Here is a 19,310-nt window from a genome sequence, read left to right on the forward strand (position 1 = left end):
GTATAATGCATTTATAGGATGGAATACTGTGTCGCCATTTTTAAAAATGATACAGATCTGCACAAGATCTGCGTAGGTATAGCAATAATAACCCAAACAAAATTTTACGTTTAAAAAGCAAAGCATAGACCTGTGAACATAACATAAAATCCTTTTTACATTATAAACTATTATTATGCACATCTTACAGATGAAGGAACGGAGGCACCGGAAATTTATCAATTTACCCCAAATCACACAGGTACCGTGGAGTGGAGGCAGTGTTTAAAACCAGGCCGTTTAGGGTTCAAACTAAGTTAGTGGGGGTGAGGATGGTGGGATCATACAATGAAATTCTATGCAGCAATGAAAAGGAACAAACCACACCTAATATACCATGACAGCCCAAACATGACATTAGGCGAGAGATGCCAGCACAAAGGAACCATCCCTGCACTGCTCCATTTACATACAGATCAACACCAGGCAAAAACAAATCCAGGGTTAAGTCAAGAAGGTAGTTGCTTTTGAAGAAGAAGAATAGGCAGTAGCTGGGAGAAAGCGTAGAGATGGCTTTTGGGCACCGGCATAATTTTCTTTCTTGATAGGAGTGTCGTTAAGTGAGTGCTCACTTTGTGAGAATTTTGTGTTGTATACTTAAACTGTGTGCATTTTCTCATATCTGTGTGCATTTTACACCAGGGAGTTTAGATAATAAAAAGATTCGTCCTTCGCCCACTCACTGATCTATCAGTAAGGCTTTGGTGAGGGTCAGCTACGATATAATTTAACTGTCAGGGAGCTGCAGTATAAGTTTCTTTTTTAAAAAAAAACTTTAAGCGTTTTTTATTTATTTTTGAGAGAGAAAGAGAAACAGTGAGCAGGGGAGGGACAGAGAGAGAGAGAGGGAGACACAGAATCCAAAGCAGGCTCCAGGCTCTGAGCTGTCAGCACACAGCGGGGCTCGTACTCATGAACTGCGAGATCATGACCTGAGCACAAGTCTGATACTTAATCGACTGAGCCATCCAGGCGCCCCTGCGGTGTAAGTTTCTTATGTGGAAAAACAAATGTCCTTGTCTCTTTTGACCCCATGATGCCGTGCAGAACGCTAAGTAAAAAGCAAGTGTTCTGGAACCATTTTGTCATGGCGAATGGATTAGTCTTCCCTCCCTCATAACTTGCTGGTGAGTTTAGCCAAACCAATTTGTCTCTCTGGACATGTGGTGATCTCTGGAGTAGATGATCTGAAGTTAATTGTCCTCCCTTCAGCTTTGAAATTCTACTTAATTCAGTTAATTTTAGCTGAGCACGTTTTGTCTGTGCTATTTATTGTGCTCAGGACGGGGAGCCACAAAAGCAAGCAATCAAACAGAAATGTGGGCTGGCCCTCCAGAAGCTCATAGCCTTGGGGTCAGCTCAGCGGGGGCCATTATGATACCGAGACAGGGCTTTGGTGAGATGTTTGCCCAGATGCTGAAAGAACAAGCGAGGAGTGGCTAACCCAGACTCCCAAAGGCAGGCGGCCCACAGCTGCGACACCTGGGCCCACGTGGCCTGGGCACGAAATGCTGCTATGTGGGAGTGTTAGCCAGGCTGAGCCAGCAAGCCTTCTCTGAGTCCAGGAAGCAGGAGGAAGCTTCTACCAGGCAGCGAGGCAGAGGAAAGACGATCTAAAATGAAGACTTGAGCGAACAAAATAGAGCTTTTTTCATGCTTATTTTTCAGATCGTAGCCAATCTAATTGTCTGTGCAATAGAATGGTGGGGGGCAATGTGCGGAGGAATAGGAGTCCAGAGGGTGGCAGGCCCAGGGCAAGAAGGGCCTTGATTGCCATGATACAAAACCACAAGTCAATATTTACACACCAGAAAGCTCCGTCTCCTCCTCCTCTAGTTACAACTTCCGGGAGTTACCCGCTGGCCAAGCGAGGCCAGGTGAAAGCAGGCTCCAAGTGGAGAGTTTGGGAGCACCTGGCTGCCAGAGGCCTGAGGATCTTGCTCCAAAAAGTAAAAATCTAAGGGCTCTTCCAAACCTCCCGGGAATACAGGCCCCCCGGGAATGTGGGTAATTAGCACACACAGTCTTGAAGTTAGCTGCACTGAGGAAAGCATACTACCCGAAACTAGGGGCCTGGGTAGAAGTCCCCACCTTGGCTTTGTCGAATCGGAAAGCAGCCAGCAGATCCCCCTCCGGCAAAGGATCTGTGGATCCTGCTCACACACCTCTCCCAAAGGCTACCGATCCTTTGAAAGAATGAAGGCTTGCTTTGCATTTGGTCGGGTTCAGCAAATGTGGCCATTTGCATATAGGTAAATTTCCCCATATAGACACAAAGATATGGCAGGTCTTCAAATTATTAAATGTTAGGCAGATTGAAACCTAGAGCTTATCCAGCACCCATCAGTAAAATCAATATGTTTCAAGATTTATATCAGAGGGGCGCCTGGGTAAGCATCCAGACTCTTGGCTTCAGCTCAAGTCATCATCTTGAGGTTTGTGAGTTTGAGCCCTGCCTCAGGCTCTGTGCTGACAGCAAGGAGCCTGCTGGGGATTTTCTTTGTCTCCCTCTCTCTCTGCCCCTCCCCTGATTGTTCTCTCTCTCTCTCTCTCTCTCTCTCTCTCTCTCTCTGTCTCAAAATAAATAAATAAACCTAAAAAAAACCCAGATTTATATCAGAAAAGCAAGATCTGTGGTTGTTTTAAGGGAATAGGATACTCTTAAGAGATGGAACTGAGAAAACATTTCAGAGAAACCCATTTCAGCAAAGCCTGGCTGCTCACAAGCACGCCCTGCAGCTCCTCCTGGGAGGTACCTCCGATCCCTTCTGGGGGAAGGGGCTCTGGTTCCCAGGCCCAGTGCCCTGGCCTGTTCTGCTCTTTGGAGCTGCTCTCTGGTCCTCACTGATGAGGAGGCACTGCTGGCCTTTAGGGGGCAGGGCTGAGAGACACTTCACGATGTCTGATGTCCGGGACAGACCGGCCAGAGGAAGGGTCGTCCCGCCTCCTGTGTGACTTTTGAGCGTTCACTACAGTGAATACTTACAAATCACAACTGGGAGTTGCACCGGAATATTTAAATTAGGAGAGAAGACATTTACATGATGAGAAAGGAAATGTAGATCATTGCTAAAATATTGAAAATCCCTACAAAAAACGAAGCCAGTTTCCAAAAGTCCAACATGGATATAATCTTTTCAGAATACCTGTGGGGATTAACGGTGCTAGGTTTTTTACCTTGAGGCATTGACTTGGTGTGTGTGTGTGTGTGTGTGTGTGTGTGTGTGTGTGTGTGTGATGGGTACACTTCCAGTGCTGAGGACTTTCAGCAGGTGGAGGTGATCTAATACACAGAGCCTGGTGAAGCTGCAGTTGGGACGCTCACGGAGTGATGTCAACGTCTGAGGTAGATTACCAGGGAGGCAGCTAGGTTCGTGGATTGAATGTAAGAGTGTTGAGGGTGCTGGGGCTCCCCTAGTGGGACTCACAGGGCCCTGCTTTGGGAAAACTGTGTGGCATGAGGGCAGGGACCATGGTGTCTCCTATGGACAGCTCTGGAAATGCTGAAGATCTTTCCAGTCCATTCTTAGCATGCATGAACATGGCCTGGATTGCTGGAAGGCATTGGAACTGGGAAGAGAGAGGGGAGTGGGGAGGGGCAGGGTGAGTAGGTACCTCAAATGGACTCCTATAAGAGCCTGGGGAAACCCAAACTAAAGACTCCAGAGCCATCCTCCACAGCTCTCCCTCCACGTTCAGTGACCAGCAAGGCATGGGGGTGTGTACTGGGTGGAATGGTGGCCCCCAAAAGATATGGTACCTGCAAATGGGACCTTATTTGGAAAAAGGGTTTTGCAGATGTCATTAAGGATCTGGAGACAAAGTCATCCTGGGCTACCCTGATGGGCCCTATATCCAGTGACACATGTCTGTATAAGAGACACAAGAAGAGAAGGCACAGAAGGGTAGAAGGCCATGTGCAGGTGGGGCAGAGACCGGAGTGTTGCAGCCACAGCTAAGTAATGTATGGAGCCCCCAGAAGCTGGAAGAGGCCAGGGACAATTCTCCTCTAGAGCCTGCAGAGGGAGCACAGCCTTGCTGACACTTTTATTACAGACCTCTGGTCTCCAAAACTGTGGAAGAATAAATTGCTGTTGACTTAAGTCACGCAGTTTGCGGTACTTTGTAACAGCAGCCACAAGAAACTAACATGGGGCGTGTCTGGGAACCAGGCACACCCCAGGTTCGACTTTGTAATGCAGTGTGGGAACCCTGAGCTGTCATCAAAGCCACCAGGCACTAAAAGTGCTTTCCTGGGGGAAGCAAGGAGGGGTGATAGGAGGGATGCGAATTTCACATAAGGAAAGGGACAGGGTCCAGCCAGTCAGGGACTCATCCTGAGGTCAGTGCTGTCCGCGAGGCCGGGCTCAGTCTCGCAACACCGGCCTTGCTGAGCCTCAGTTGAAAGAGAGGGTCACTATACTGTTGGGCCTCAGTGAGGACCTCGCTGGTGGGATGGAATAGCAGTGTCCAGGCACAAGGTGGAAGCAGCACTGAGAGTGGCCAAAAGTGCAGGGGGCAGAGTGGCCATATGGCCAGGGATCCCCAGCTATACAGGTGGGGTGGGACCAGTGGCCACGCTTTGCAGCAAACACAGAGAACAGTGTCCCGTAGGCTACAGTCAGAACCCCGGGCCCAGTTGCGGGAACCAGCCCAACACCTGTGCAGGAAAAGGGCAATCCAAGGCGTGGCTGTGGTCCTAGGGATCCCAACAGAGGTGGAGGTCATGACCACACATTTACACTTTGGCTTACCTGGCATAAAAAATGATAGCTGGGACTGATGTATGCTGGCTTGGGCTAAGGGCTTGGCACGCTCACCAAACCCCTCTAATCCCCATTGTACAGATGGGGAAACCAAGGCTTAGGGAGTGTGAGCACCTGCCGGTTGCTCCCTCCACATGTCTCGGCTGGGATCTGTGCGCAGGTCTGTCGGCCTCCAGACCCAAGGGCTCACACTGCCTCTCCCTGGGGGAAGAGTTCACTTTCACAGTCACTGCAACCACTCTTTGCAGCAAACCATTTTTTCTCTTTCCCCACTTTGGAAGGAATCTCTTCATCTCTATCTCATTACACACTTACTTGCCTTATGAAATGGAGCATTGCAGATACAACCCTTGCTCAGATGGATGGCTCGGGGCCTTTATCACTGGGCTGAGCACTGCGCAGTGACACCTTGGGGCTGTCTGTCCTAGCCCTGCAGTCCCAGGCCTTCAAGTCTCACCTTCTGTTCTTTTCGTCTTCCTGTTCCCAGGCCTCCTACCCTGATGGATGAACTTGAGTTTGTCTTTGCACCTGCCCCCGGCAATTGTTCTCTCTTCCACCTCTGCTGTGTACCTGAAAACTAAGTAGCCACATTTGAATTCCGTCTGCATTAAGAGTAAACAGTTTCTAATAGGAGCTCAGTGTCTCTCTCAGGCATAAGTTACATGAATTTGTCTCTATGCATCCACTCTACAACCATTGTGTTGGTGTAAATGCTCCCCTCTCCCACCCTGATTCACTTTTAGAATGGCATCTTAACCACTGAAATTATTGGATTGGGGAATCTCTAAAGAAATGAGATATTGCTATAATCTCCATCGTCACTTTCTTTTTTTTTTTTAACGTTTATTTATTTTTGAGGCAGAGAGAGACAGAGCATGAATGGGGGAGGGGCAGAGAGAGAGAGAGACACAGAATCGGAAACAGGCTCCAGGCTCTGAGCCGTCAGCCCAGAGCCCGACGCGGGGCTCGAACTCACGGACTGCGAGATCGTGACCTGAGCTGAGGTCAGACGCCCAACCGACTGAGCCACCCAGGCGCCCCATCGTCACTTTCTTTAAGTGAGGAACCTACCTTTCTATTAAGTGACTCTGAGCCCTGTGACTAGCGCCTACTTTCAGGAGTCCAGAGGTCACCATCAGGGTCCAGTGGCTCTACTGCAAGAGGGTAAGAATGCGGGTCCCGTTCCTCACTGAGGTTCCAGGACAAGCACCCTGACGTCTACGCACCCCCCTCAAAGAAGCTGCCTGAAATATTTGTGTTACCCTCTTCATGGGAAGAAATAGGATTCAAGAGTTCAAATTGTAACCCATTATTTTATTGTAAAATACAGTTATATACATGAAAGTAAAGTCACTGTTGACCTCATCGCTTAAGAACATTAAATGTTCCTTGCGACCCAATATTGCCACCTGCTGACCAAAGCAAAAACAGTGAAATTGGGCACACAAAACAGTATGTGCAGAATGTGTAACAGCTATATCACCTTTAAAGTGAATACGGATTACAGCAATCTGTGTCTCATCGCAAAACAAAACAAAACAAAAACAAAAACAAAAACCTATGGGATTCCCCACCTTCGCCCAGGCAAGCATCAATGTCAGATTCCTTTTCCTTTCTTGACTTCTTTAGAAATATGCTTCCATGTAAAATAAGAAACCACAAGGTTATTTCTTTTTTAATGTACTTTAGCCCTTACAGTTAATAAATAAGAACCGTAAAAAGAAAATAATAATGGATGCACTCTCTGGTGATGAGCGGAACTAGAGAAGGCATGGCGTGTGCTGAAGAGAGACCTGCTTTCACAGTTCCCCTCTCCCATGTATTAGCTGTGTTAACCTGAGCCCTGGTTTCTTCATCTGTAAAATGGAAATAAGAATACCTTAGTGTATAGTCCTGCAGAATAACCCGCATTTACATGGCTCGTAGCACAAGTACTTTAGTTCGTGTTGATTTAGTCTTCTTTTATTCAAGAAAAAAATTGTTGTGTTAACTAGGCACCCATCCACCATAGCTCCTCTAGAACTATCTTAAAAGAAATATAATTTTAAAGCATAAATCCCCTACAAGACTCTAAAAGTAAAAGGAGAACTCAGATGGTAGAATAGATCTTTGGCCCTTTCTTTTTAAACTTCATGGTTCTTGGACAATGATTTTCACTGAAAACTTATCAAAAAATAAAACTTGGTGAAGTAAGATTATACTCTTAAAAACATAGATTTTACTTCTAAAGCGAAGCCAAGACTTTGATCTGAGGAAGCAGACAGTTAAAGAGATCTGAGTGCCTGACGGCTCCATGAGCCGTCAAAATCAGCAAGCCTCCAAGAGGGGACTTAGTATGTGGGTCTTCAAAAGAAAAATGTTGCCTTCGGAGAGCCAAGATGACTTCCTTGATATCTTTATCTGTTATCCTGACGTGAAGTACCTCCTACTAAAAGTATTATAATTATTTATTTTAATTTAACAGATCAGTATAGTCCCTATTAAGAGTGCACCAGTTAAGAAGGTAGATATTGGAGTCAGATTGATAGGCTCAGATTCCAGGCTTGAGCAAGCTACCCAAATTCCCTCTACCTTCCTTGCAGGGTTATTACTAAGGTTAATAAATCAGTGCATGCGATTGCATGCAGCTGGAACAGTGCTGGGCCCAGAGCAAGTACTCAGAAATGTTGTTTATGTAAAGATATTTTGTAACATGGGAGATGCCATTCTGAGATTACTTGGATGAAACAAGTTCCCAAATGAGAACTCACATGTGAAGTGCTCAATATATGTTAGCTACTGCCCTATTGATAGCAGTATTATAATAAATAATAAATTGAAATAAAGAATCACCTCCCAGGCTTGTGCTAGATGCACAAAGGTCTGGAGGGGAGAAATGAAAATACGCTATTGGAAGGTCTGTGTACTATATGTGAAGTGATACAGTATCGCTGGAAGGTAGATGGATAAATTAAATATATACTCTAACTCCTAACACAACCACTAATAAAAGAAAACAAAGAATCATAGTTAATCAGCCAATAAATGGAATCGCTAAAAATATTTAAGGAATCCAGGGGTGCCTGAGTGGCTCAGTGGGCTGAGCATCCAACTGTTATTTCAGCTCAGGTCATGATCCCAGGGTTGTAGGATCGAACCCTACATTGGGCTCTGTGCTGAGCCTGGAGCCTGTTTAAGATTCTCTCTCTCTCTCTCTCTCTCTGTCTCTCTCTCTCTCCTTCCCCCATCCCTCTCTCCAACTCATGCCCTCTCTCTTTAAAAAAAAATAAAATATAAAATATTTAAGGAATCCAAAAGAAGACAGAAAACGAGAAAAGAAAGAAGACCAAATGGTAAAACTAGAGAACAAACAGTAAGATGGTCAATTTATCTTTTTTTTCAACGTTTATTTATTTTTGGGACAGAGAGAGACAGAGCATGAACGGGGGAGGGGCAGAGAGAGAGGGAGACACAGAATCCGAAACAGGCTCCAGGCTCTGAGCCATCAGCCCAGAGCCTGACGCGGGGCTCGAACTCACGGACCGCGAGATCGTGACCTGGCTGAAGTCGGACCCTGAACCGACTGCACCACCCAGGCGCCCCAAGATGGTCAATTTAAACAAACTATACGGATCATCGTGTTACATGTAAATGGTCTAAATAAGTACAGAGACTGTCAGATTGCATTCGGAGGGAAGACCCAACTGTGTAGGGCCTTTCATAAATACACTTAAAATAGAAAGGCACAGATGGGATAAAACTAAAGAGATGGGGAAAGCTAGACCATGCCAACACCAGTCAAAAGAAAGTTGAGTAGCTATATTAATATTAGAGTGTATTTCAGAGCAAAGAAGATTACCAGGAATTTTAAAAAGGCAATTTCTTAATGGCAAACGGGTCAGCTCCTCAAGAGGACATAAAAATCCTAGATGCTTATGTGTCTAATAATAGAGATTCAAAATACATGAAGCCAAAACTGACTGAACTTTAAGGAGTAATAAATCCACAATTACAGTCTGAGATTTCAATGTGTCCCTCTCAATAACTGATAGGACAGGTAGTGAGCAAACCAGTGATGATACAGAGAGTTTGAACATCATTAGCAACCTGCTCAACCTGACATTCATAGAACACTACCAACAGCAGAATAGACGTTCTTTTCCAGTGCACACAGAACATTTACCAGAATAGACCATATTCTGGGCAACAAAATAAGACTCAAGTATAAAAAGACTCAAGTCACACACATTATGTTTCCTGACCATGATGAAATTAAATTAAAAATCAGTAATAAAAAGATCTCTGAAGTCCCAGAGATGTGGAAACGAAGTAAAATAATACACTTTGACTAACCCCTGAGTCAAGGAAGAAATCAAAAGGCAAAATAGAACTTAATGAAAATGAAAACACAAAATGCATGGGATTCTGCTAAAGAAATACTTAAAAGGAATCTCATAGCACCAAATATTCAGAAAGAAGAAAGCTGTCAAATAAAGGACTTTAGCTTTTATTTCAAGAAACCAGAAAAAGAAGAGCCAATGAAATCCAAAGAAAGGTGAAGGGGAAAATAATAATAAAGATAAGAATAAAAATCAATGAAAGAAAAAAATCTAGAGAAGTAATAGAGAAAAATTGATGAAACCAAAAGCTTTGAGGAGATCAATGAAATTGATAAATCTCTAGCGAAACTGATCAGAAAGAAAAGAGAAAAAACACAAATTACCAATATCAGGAATGAGAGAGGTAGCATTGCTACAGATCCTGCAGATATTTTAAAAAATAATAATGGGATAATGTGAACAATTTTATGAACAACTTAGATGAAATGGACAAATTCCCCGAAAAATACGAACTAACAACTCACCCGAGAAGACACAGAGAACCTGAATAGCCCTAAATCTACTAAAGAAATTAAATATTTAGTTAAAAATCTTCCTACAAAGAAACTTCCTGGCCCAGATGCTTGTTTAGTGAATTCTCTCAAACAAACACTTAAGGAAGAAATAATACCAAATCGACATCAAATCTTCCAGGAAATCCAAGGTCTAAGGCTTACCAATTCATTTTATGAAGACAATATTACCCTGATTCCAAAATCCGACAAAGACTTTATAAGAAAACTACAAAGGAAAAAAAACGAAAGGAAAGGAAAGGAGAGGAGAGGAGAGGAGAGGAGAGGGGAGGGGAGGGGAGGGGAGGGGAGGGAAGGAAGGGAGAAAAGAGAAGAAAAACTACAGACCAAAATCTATCATAAATACAGTTGTTAAAATTCTAAATAAAATTTTAGCCATTCAAATCCAACAATACATAAATCATGACCAAATGGGGTTTATCCCAGATGTGGAAGATGGGTTTAATATTCAAAAATCAGTCAACACAATTCACTATATTAAGAAATTAACAAAGAAAAGCCATATAATCATCTCCAAAAAAAAAAAAAGGATTAACAAAACTCCAGTATTCATTCCTGAAGTCTGGGTCACATGTTATGGCTGCAAAGTTTCCTTCCTCTCTGCTCCTGAGAACTACCCCCACTCCCACCCCATCCACCACCACCGTCATCCTTTCCTACTGGCCTCTGAGAGTCCCGGCCCCTCTCTCACTATCTGCCCCAGGTGCCCACAGGGGCTGAGGAACCTGTTACCGTGAAGAAGGCAAGAAGAAAGATTGGGGAACAACTGGCCATCTGACAGCCATACAGTGTTCTCTTTAGTGTTTGGGTGTCTGCCAGTGGAGATGCACCATTTCTTAGTCAATTCTGTATCCCCAGAATCTAGCCCAGTGCCTGGCACATAGTAGGTGCTCAGTAAATGCTTACTGAATGAATGAGTCAAGAGCACAAACCTTCCATTGTAAACTCAGTAAAGATAAAGTAAAATGCATTTTATGTAAGTAGCGCATTGAGGATACTCATTACCTGCATTCTAATCTCAAAGTCTAAATGAGTTCTCATTTCTTTAACAATGGAAACCTTTGCATTAGAGCAATAGACAAGAGGCAGAAAACAAAAAGACTTTACTTAAAGATGAGCTTAATCTCCCCTTCTGAGTTCTCATTTCACCCTCCTCCTTTACTCAAGACAACCACAAACCCCTAAAACCTTAGAAGGAACTTGTCTTTCTGTTGCCACCAGAGTAAGACAAGGAACTTGTCTTTCTGTTGCCACCATGATTGTCTGCCTGTCCCAGGCAAAGGGTAGCACCAATCAAGGAGAGGAGAGGGGGGATGGAGATGAGGTTAATTTTGGTTTTACAGTGTCCAGGAACATGGTATTAAAGAAAACACTGCTGGTAGGATAACAAAGCAGGGTTTGGAAAAGCTTCCTCCAGGCTCTGCCCAGCTCCCTCGCTCTGGCTCTAGCTCTGGCTGTGTTCTCTCCTTTGCTCCTCACAGAGTTCAGTCTAGTGAGAAGGGTGAACGATTACAATTCAGAATGATGGGTAACGTCCTGGGGTGTGGTCAAGATGTTCAGGGCACAGCAGAGTTGGCAGGTGGAGTGGCTGGGAGGGCTCCATGGAGCTGGTCAAGCTTCAGAAGAGATTGGAGCGCAAATGAGAATTAGCCAGCCGTGGGATGAAGGCAGGGGGTGGTTCTAGACTTAAAAACAGTTAAAGCAGGAGGCAGGAGAGCACTGGCATACACACCCAGGGAACTCCTGATGGTTCAGTGAGGCCCATGTGGAAGCTGCCACATGGGGCAGGAGCTAGGCTCACCATGCCAAGGAATTTGGATCTCATCTCTTGGTGATAGAGAGACATTGACAAGTTTTAAGAAAAGGAGTAACATCATTGGGTTGGGTCATGGAGGCATTCTGGTATGAATGGTATAGGGGATAAAAGAGGGAAGACTAGGGACGAGAAGACTAGTGTAATCATCCAAGAGAGATAAGTGAAGGACCGGCCAGGGCAGTAACAGAGAGGAATGGAGTGGGGAGGAGAGACTTGGGAGCTGAGGGGGAATCTGACAGGCTTTGAACAATGATGAGCTCTAAGAGAGTGAGAGAGGAAAAGTGGGCAAAGGTAGTTTTCAAATTTCTGACATGAGCCATTTCAAGCTTGATGGTGCCATCACATTTTAGGGAGGCACGGTTGGGGAGCAGAGAGACTTCATAAGTGGTGAGTCTGATTTTGTCACACTGAGTTTAAAATATCTGAGAGATGACCAGGTGTGGTGTCGGGTAGGCAGTTGGATCCTCTGTCTAGCTCAGGAGAGATCCATGCTGGTGAGAGATATCTAACACCCGATATCTGTTCAAGGTTCCCAGGAAGCAGGCCCTGAGATGAGAATTCATGTGCAAGTGGTTTGATCATGGAAGTGCTCCCAGAAGACACATGTAAGGGCGTGGGAAGTAGGACAGGAGAAGGTAGGAAGCCAAGGGCATTGGTTTCCCAGGGCTTCCCTAACAAAGTGCTGCCATCTGAATGGCTTGTACAGCAGAGATGTATTATCTCATGTTCCAGAGGCTAGAAGTCCAAGGTCTTGGCAGGTTGGTTCCTTCCGGGGGCTGTGAGGGAGAATCTGTTCCACGACTCTCTCTCAGCTTCTGGTAGTTTGCCGGCAATCTTCGGTCTTCCTTGGCTTGTAGATGCTTCACCCCAATCCCTGCCTTCACATTCCCCTGGCATTCTGCACATGTGTACATCTTTGTGTCCAAACTTCTCCTTTATACAAGGATGCAAATCATATTGGATTAGGGCCCACCCTTCTCCAGTATAACCTCATCTTAATTAATTATACCTGTAACTACTCTATTTACAAATAAGTTCACATTCTAAGGTACTAGAGGTCAGGACTTTAATGTGTGAATTGGGTGGTGGGTGCAAGGGGGGGGGCACAATTCCACCCATAACACCAAGCAAGGGGGAGATCTCAGGCAGAAGGCTCTGCAAGGCTCAGCCTCAGCCTCAACCTCAGGGGAACCATGGGCATAAGGAATGCCTCACAGTTGTCCCAACCTCAGCTGGGTGTTTGTGCTCCTTCTACAGTCAGTGGCTAATGGTCTTGAGACTATGGAGGAGGGGATGGGGAACCCCTGAGCACTTCCAGTGCTGTCTTTGTGTAGTTAAACAATAATTAAAAATAGCAATATTTTAGGGGACCCAAGAGGATCACGAAGCATGACATTGTCCGCTACAATAATCATCAGGAGAAAAGGTCATCACAGTTTGCCAAAGGAAGGGCTGAAAGCCAAAGACTCACATTCCAGAAGCAGGAAGAACAAGAGGGACAAGGAACAGAGTAAGTGGAGTGAAGGAGCTAAGAATTCGGGTGATGAAAGCAAGCACTCTATTCTTACAGTGATTTGGGTTCCCAATCCAAAAATCGAGACAGCTGGCTAACCAGACATGGTTGGAGACAAAAGGATATTTTAGAAATCAGGACTGAAAAATCTGAAAATATCTATGATTGTCATATCTGGGCTTGGCGGGTGCTGGGAACTTGCTGGTGAAACCCACGAACCAAGATGAAGAACACGAAGCCTCCTATTCCAATCTGCTGATGTCATTTCATGATGGTCAACAGTGTAAGAATGCACATTTTCTGAGGTTGGATTCTAGCTATTGGGAGTTTGAATGATAAAACAGCACTGACTAGTCTGGTGGTGACTAAATTCAGTCATATTTAAAATAACAATAAAAGAAAACCAAAAAGACCTGATTTGAAAAACATCACCTGAGATAAGAAACCGATTTGACATGTGAACACACTCATCGTATTTCCAGGTCTGACCAGCACATTTCTAATCAAACCACACACACACACACAAAATCTCTTCAAAGACAGAACCATCCAGGAGATGAAAGTCGCAAGAACAAGCATTGTTTTTACATACTTAAAAAAAAAAAAAAAAGATATGTGCTTCTCAAGTGCCTGGGTGGCTCAGTCAGTTAAGTGTCTGACTCTTGGTTTTGGCTCAGGTCATGATCTCAAGGTTCATGAGATCAAGCCCCACGACAAGCTCCAGGCTGACAGTGGGGGCCTGCTTGGGATCCAATCTCTCTCTCCCAAAATAGATAGATAGATAGGTAGATAGATAGATAGATAAGAGGTGTGCTTCTCAGAATGATTTGCTAAATAAGTAATTATCCAAGGGACACCATCCTTACCCTAACCATTAGTCTGAGATGGGAAAGGGTCCCGGGGAACACCTGGCAGCTGCTGCCTCAGGAAGGGATATTGGATGCTAATTGGTAGGAACGATGGCTGTCCAATGAAGGGTTTGTGAGTAGAGACCTCCCCTAGAGACAGACTGAAGGGCATATGGATCCAGAAGAGCAACTCGGTGGACGTCTCTCACAGCAGAACGGTTTATAAGGGGCTACCTTCGTGGTTCTTGTACCTGATAAGAAATACAAAAAACCCCTGAAATATTGCTGGCAGTTACTATTTAAGGATTTACTTGTTAAGTTGCTAAGGAAGTTACAGAAAACAGATGGACCATACTACTCAGGAGATGAAATCTTAAGAGTTCCTGGGGGTTATGGGGCTCCATTTCCATCCCTCCCTCACTCCATCTGGACTTTGATGTGGGCTGTGGCAAAAATACCACCACTTTCCTGCAGCACTGCAGAGTTTAAAATATGGCAATTTCATGCAGCTACATTGATGATATACCTCAGTTAGTGTCTTAGATGTCATACTTGTCTAAGGACCTTGCCTTTCAATTCCTTTCACAGTGGCTGGGAAGTAAACCTTTATGAAGTGAATAGAAGAAAATATCAACTAGTAAACAAGCAGTTGACATGTATACATCAAACTCTGGGTTAGATGCTTATACGTGTAATTTCACTTAATCTTCATGATAATCCTGAATTGATGATCGGAGACGTGCCTTCAAGAGACTATGGCTCTAGTTTGGGAAATAAAGCCAAAAAGAGAAAAATTAAATGATAAAAATAACAGGGCACAACAATACAAAATATTCATTTATTCATTCAATAAACAATATATTGTGTTAGGTGCCTGCTACGTGCCATGCACTGTCCTGGGTGCTGGAGAACCAATGGCGAGGAGCTCATGTTCTTTTTTTTTTTTAAACGTTTATTTATTTTTGAGAGAGAGAGAGAGAGAGAGAGAGAGACAGAGCATGAGTGGGGCAAGGGCATAAGAGGGAGACACAGAATCTGAAGCCGGCTCCAGGCTCTGAGCTGTCAGCACAGAGCCTGACGCGGGGCTCAAACTCGTGAACCATGAGATCATGACCTAGGCCAAGGTCGGACACTTAACCGACTGAGCCATCCAGTTGCCCCAAGGAGCTTATGTTCCACTGCAGGAGAGATTTGATGACGAGGTAAACAGAGAAAGTATGTGGGGACAAGTTAGATAGTCAAATTTCTCTGGAGAACCCAAGGCCACCTAGAGTATAATGTCAAATGAACTTCCATAAAGAGGAAGAGGAAGAGGTGGCCTGTGGCTGGGCCATCAAGAGGGAATTCCCACAGGAAGAGAACTTGAGTTTGTTCTCAAAGGATGAGTAAGGTGTAATTCAAAGTTGCAAGGTTAGTAGCAGAGCTGAGATTTGAGTCCAGGCAGTGTGATTTGCAGAGTAATACTTTTAACCAGGGGTTGACAAGCTATGGCCCATGGCCAGATTTGTTCCACTGTCTGTTTTGGAAAATACAACTGTTTTTCTGAGAGTGAGAGACAGGTCACAAGTGAGTGAGGGGCAGAGAGAGAGAATCTCAGGAGGGATGGGGCAGGGGGGTTGGGTGAAGAGAGAGAGGTGGGCCTCACCCAAAACGGGGCTTGTGCTCACCTGATGCAGGGTTGGAGCTCACCCACTGTAGGACTCGAACTCATGAACCATGAGATCATGACCTGAGCCAAAATCAGATGCTGAACTACTGAGCCACCCAGGCGCCCCTGAAAATACAATTTTACTGGAATATAACCAGGCCCATTTGTGTTGACTATGGCTGCTTTTGTGCTACAAGGGCAGAGAAACTGTGTCCCATAAAGCCTAAAATATTTACTATCTGTCCTTTACTGAAAAGTTTGTTGACCCCTGACCTTAACCATCTCACCCTAGTGCTCCTATGGGCTAGGTGGACACGAGGGAGACCAATGATAAATTAAATGGACCCTTCTCTGAAGGAAATCACAGTCCAGTTAAAATAAGGACCCTCCCCAGGGCATCCTGCTCTCACTGGGTAACGTAAAAATAATAATTAACAAACAACAATGCGGCGGTAGTAACAATGATAATCATAGCAAACATTAATGAGGACTCACTGTCTGCCAGGTACAGTTTATAGTTCTTTACACATATGAAGTCACTGCATCCCCCCAACAATCCTGCGAAACAGGCACTCTTATTATTGTCACTGTAGGCAGGAAGAAGTCGAAGTACAGAGTTTAACAGCATTACTCACTGAAAGTTGGGATTATAAAGACACAAGCAGGCATTCTGGACAAGGAGAAGAATGCAGGGAAACAAGAAAGACAAGCACCAAATTATGGCAATGCAGGCTTCAACCTCCACACTAATGGGTCAGGGCAGTAGCTCCCTGGTCAATTAGAATTAGAAATGTAGAAGATACATTTTACTGAAGGACCTGATCATTAGAAGAAATCTATTCTGACAAAGTCTGTGGCAGTAAATCCCACCAGGAGGTACCCTACTTCACCATCAAACCTTAATTTCTCATAAATGGGAATCTAAGCGGAGTCTCGTGAGAAGAATGCCAGCATCTCTGAAATCACTGTTGTGGACAAAACTTTTGCTTTAGAATAGCAACTCACATCAATAGGCGCTCAGTAAATGCGTCTGGAATTGAAGTATATTTCTAAAGCACAAAGATGGAATGTTCTTCTAACCATTCATTTCCTGTAGCATCAGGAATGACTCACATGAGCTCAAATGGCTCAAATGGCTCACGTTGTTCCTGTACCATTTCAAAATGAGGAGAAGAAAAGGAGCTTATCTCTATTCAAGTGCCAAGTACTCTGCTAGGTGATTTACATCCCCAGCATATTACCAGGTTTAATACAAATTTTGAAAATATGAGGATTTTTGCTTCTGTCCAGGGGCCAGATTCACCCTCTTACCTTAAGCAACTGGATAAATGGGCAAAATATATGAAATGATGTCTTTCAGACATTAAACAATAGGTACTACAGGGCAGTGATCACTGAGAGAATGGAAACAAAGGAGGTGAGTCCTATGAGTATCCGAGCTTGGGACTTGGAATAAGTTTACAGGCTGCAGTGCAGTGAAGATGGCCCCAAACAGAGTCTAGTAGTCTCACTGAGTTGAGAAGACTGAATTCAGAGCACAGGGAGGCAAAAATGATAAACTTTGCAGAGATAATGCTGGAGAAGACACATGCAGCGAGCGAGAGAGAGAGAGAGAGAGAGCGGAACACTTCAAAGTTCTTCAGAGGGATCTCCTTGTAATCTTTGGTTGTGTTGTCCTCATCTCCATATGCATGTAAGGAAACCACTGAGCAGGGAGGGGGAATAATCCCTGGAATAGGTTAGATATAACAATTCCAAGAGTTCTAACAAATCCTAGATGACTAGATTAGTTCATATACACTAGCCCAATTGGGAAATCTTCCCGTGGAGCACTGGATAGTCATCATAGGGTGTTCCTCGATAGTGGGGCCAAATAAGTTCTAGATAAAAGACTATTCTAACCATTCCTTCCTAACTAATCGTAAATCAAGCTTTGAAAGGATCAGACTCTTCCGAAGTGATGTAACTGAATTCCAGAACAAAGCCCAACAATATTTAAAGAATATATCAATATATCCAGCATCCAAGAATGTAAAATTCTCAACATCTGGCATCTAATAAAAAATTACCAAACATCAGGGCACCTGGGTGGCTCAGTCAGTTAGGCAGCCGACTTTTGATTTCAGCTCAGGTCATGATCTCAGTGTTCATGGGTTTGAGCCCTACATTGGGCTCTGTGCTGACAGTGAAGAGCCTGCTTGGGATTCTCTCTCTCTCTCTCTCTCTCTCTCTCTCTCTCTCTCTCTGCCCTCCTCCCTTGCCTCTCTCTCTCAAAATAAATAAATAAACTAAAAAGAGAGAGAGAGATTACAGGTCCACAAACTTTAAAAAAAATTACTAGACATGGAAAGAAGGAAAATACAACTCATAAACCAAAAAAAAAGAACAATTTTTAAGTGAAACATACACAGAAATAGCATAGATGATAGAACTGAATTAACAGATATGAGTGGTACATGAGCTATTAAAAATACAATCCATGTTTAAAAAGTCAGAGGAAAACATGATGTGACAAGGAGAGAAATGAGAGACATAAAAAGACCCAAATGGAATTTCTTTTTTTTTTTTAAGTGAATTCATTTATTTTAAGAGAGAGAGAGCTTGAGTGTGCATATGAGTAGGGGAGGGGCAGACACAGAGGGAGAGAAAATCCCAAGCAGGCTCTGCCCTGTTCAGTGCAGGGCCAGACAGGGGGCTGGAACTCACAAACTGTGAGATAATGACCTGACCTGAGCTGAGATCAGGCTTCAGATGCTTAACCAACTGAACCAGCCAGGTGCCCCCCAAATGGAATTTCTAATATAAAAAGTGCATAATCAGACATGGAAGAAGAAAATGTTAGCATATTTGAAAACAAAACAATTGAAACTATACGAAATGAAACAGAGAGAGGAATAAAACTGAAAAAAAGAGTGTAAGAACAGAGTGTCAGTAATCTGTAGAACAATATAAATTGGCCTATAAATTGAAGTTCCAAAAGAAGAGAGAGAGAGAGTATTATAAGTTAATTGTGCCTGCCCTCCCCAATTCATATGTTTAAGTCCTACCCCCAGCACCTCGGAATGTGACATTATTTAGAGATAGTTTCTTTAAAGAGGTATTAAGTTAAAATGAGGTCATTAGGGTGAGTCATACTCCAATATGACTAGTGCCCTTATAGAAGAAGAGAAAATTTGGACATAGACATGCATAGTGAGAAAACCATGTGAAGATACAGGGAAGACATCCATTTACAAACCAAGGTGAGAGGCCTCAGAAGAAACCTGCTTTGGATTCTGTGTCTCCCTCTCTCTCCCCCTCCCCTGCTCATGCTCTGCCTCTCTCTGTCTCCCAAAAATAAGTAAATTAAAAAAAAAATTTTTTTTAAGTGAATTTAAAGGCACCTGGGTGGCTCAGTTCGTTAAGCTTTGACTTCAGCTCAGGTCATGATCTCACAGTTCATGCGTTCGAGTCCTGCATCAGGCTCTGTGCTGCCAGCTCAGAGCCTGGAGCCTGTTTCAGATTCTGTGTCTTCCTCTCTCTGCCCCTTCCCCGCTCACACTCTGTCTCTCTCTCTCTCTCTCTCTCAAAAATAAATAAATATTTAAAAAATTCTTTTAAAAAGTGAATTTAGCAAGATCACAGCATACAACAATATAGACAAATTGTTTGTATTATTAAATACAATCATAACTGAAATTATTAAAAATGCCATAGGCAATAACATTAAAATATTAAATTCTTTATTCGAAATTTCATAAAACATGTATAAGTCACGTACATTGAAAATCATGAACCATTACTGAGAAA

This window comes from Acinonyx jubatus, chromosome F2 (genome assembly GCF_027475565.1).
Source record: "Acinonyx jubatus isolate Ajub_Pintada_27869175 chromosome F2, VMU_Ajub_asm_v1.0, whole genome shotgun sequence".
In the NCBI taxonomy this organism is placed as follows: Eukaryota; Metazoa; Chordata; class Mammalia; order Carnivora; family Felidae; genus Acinonyx; species Acinonyx jubatus.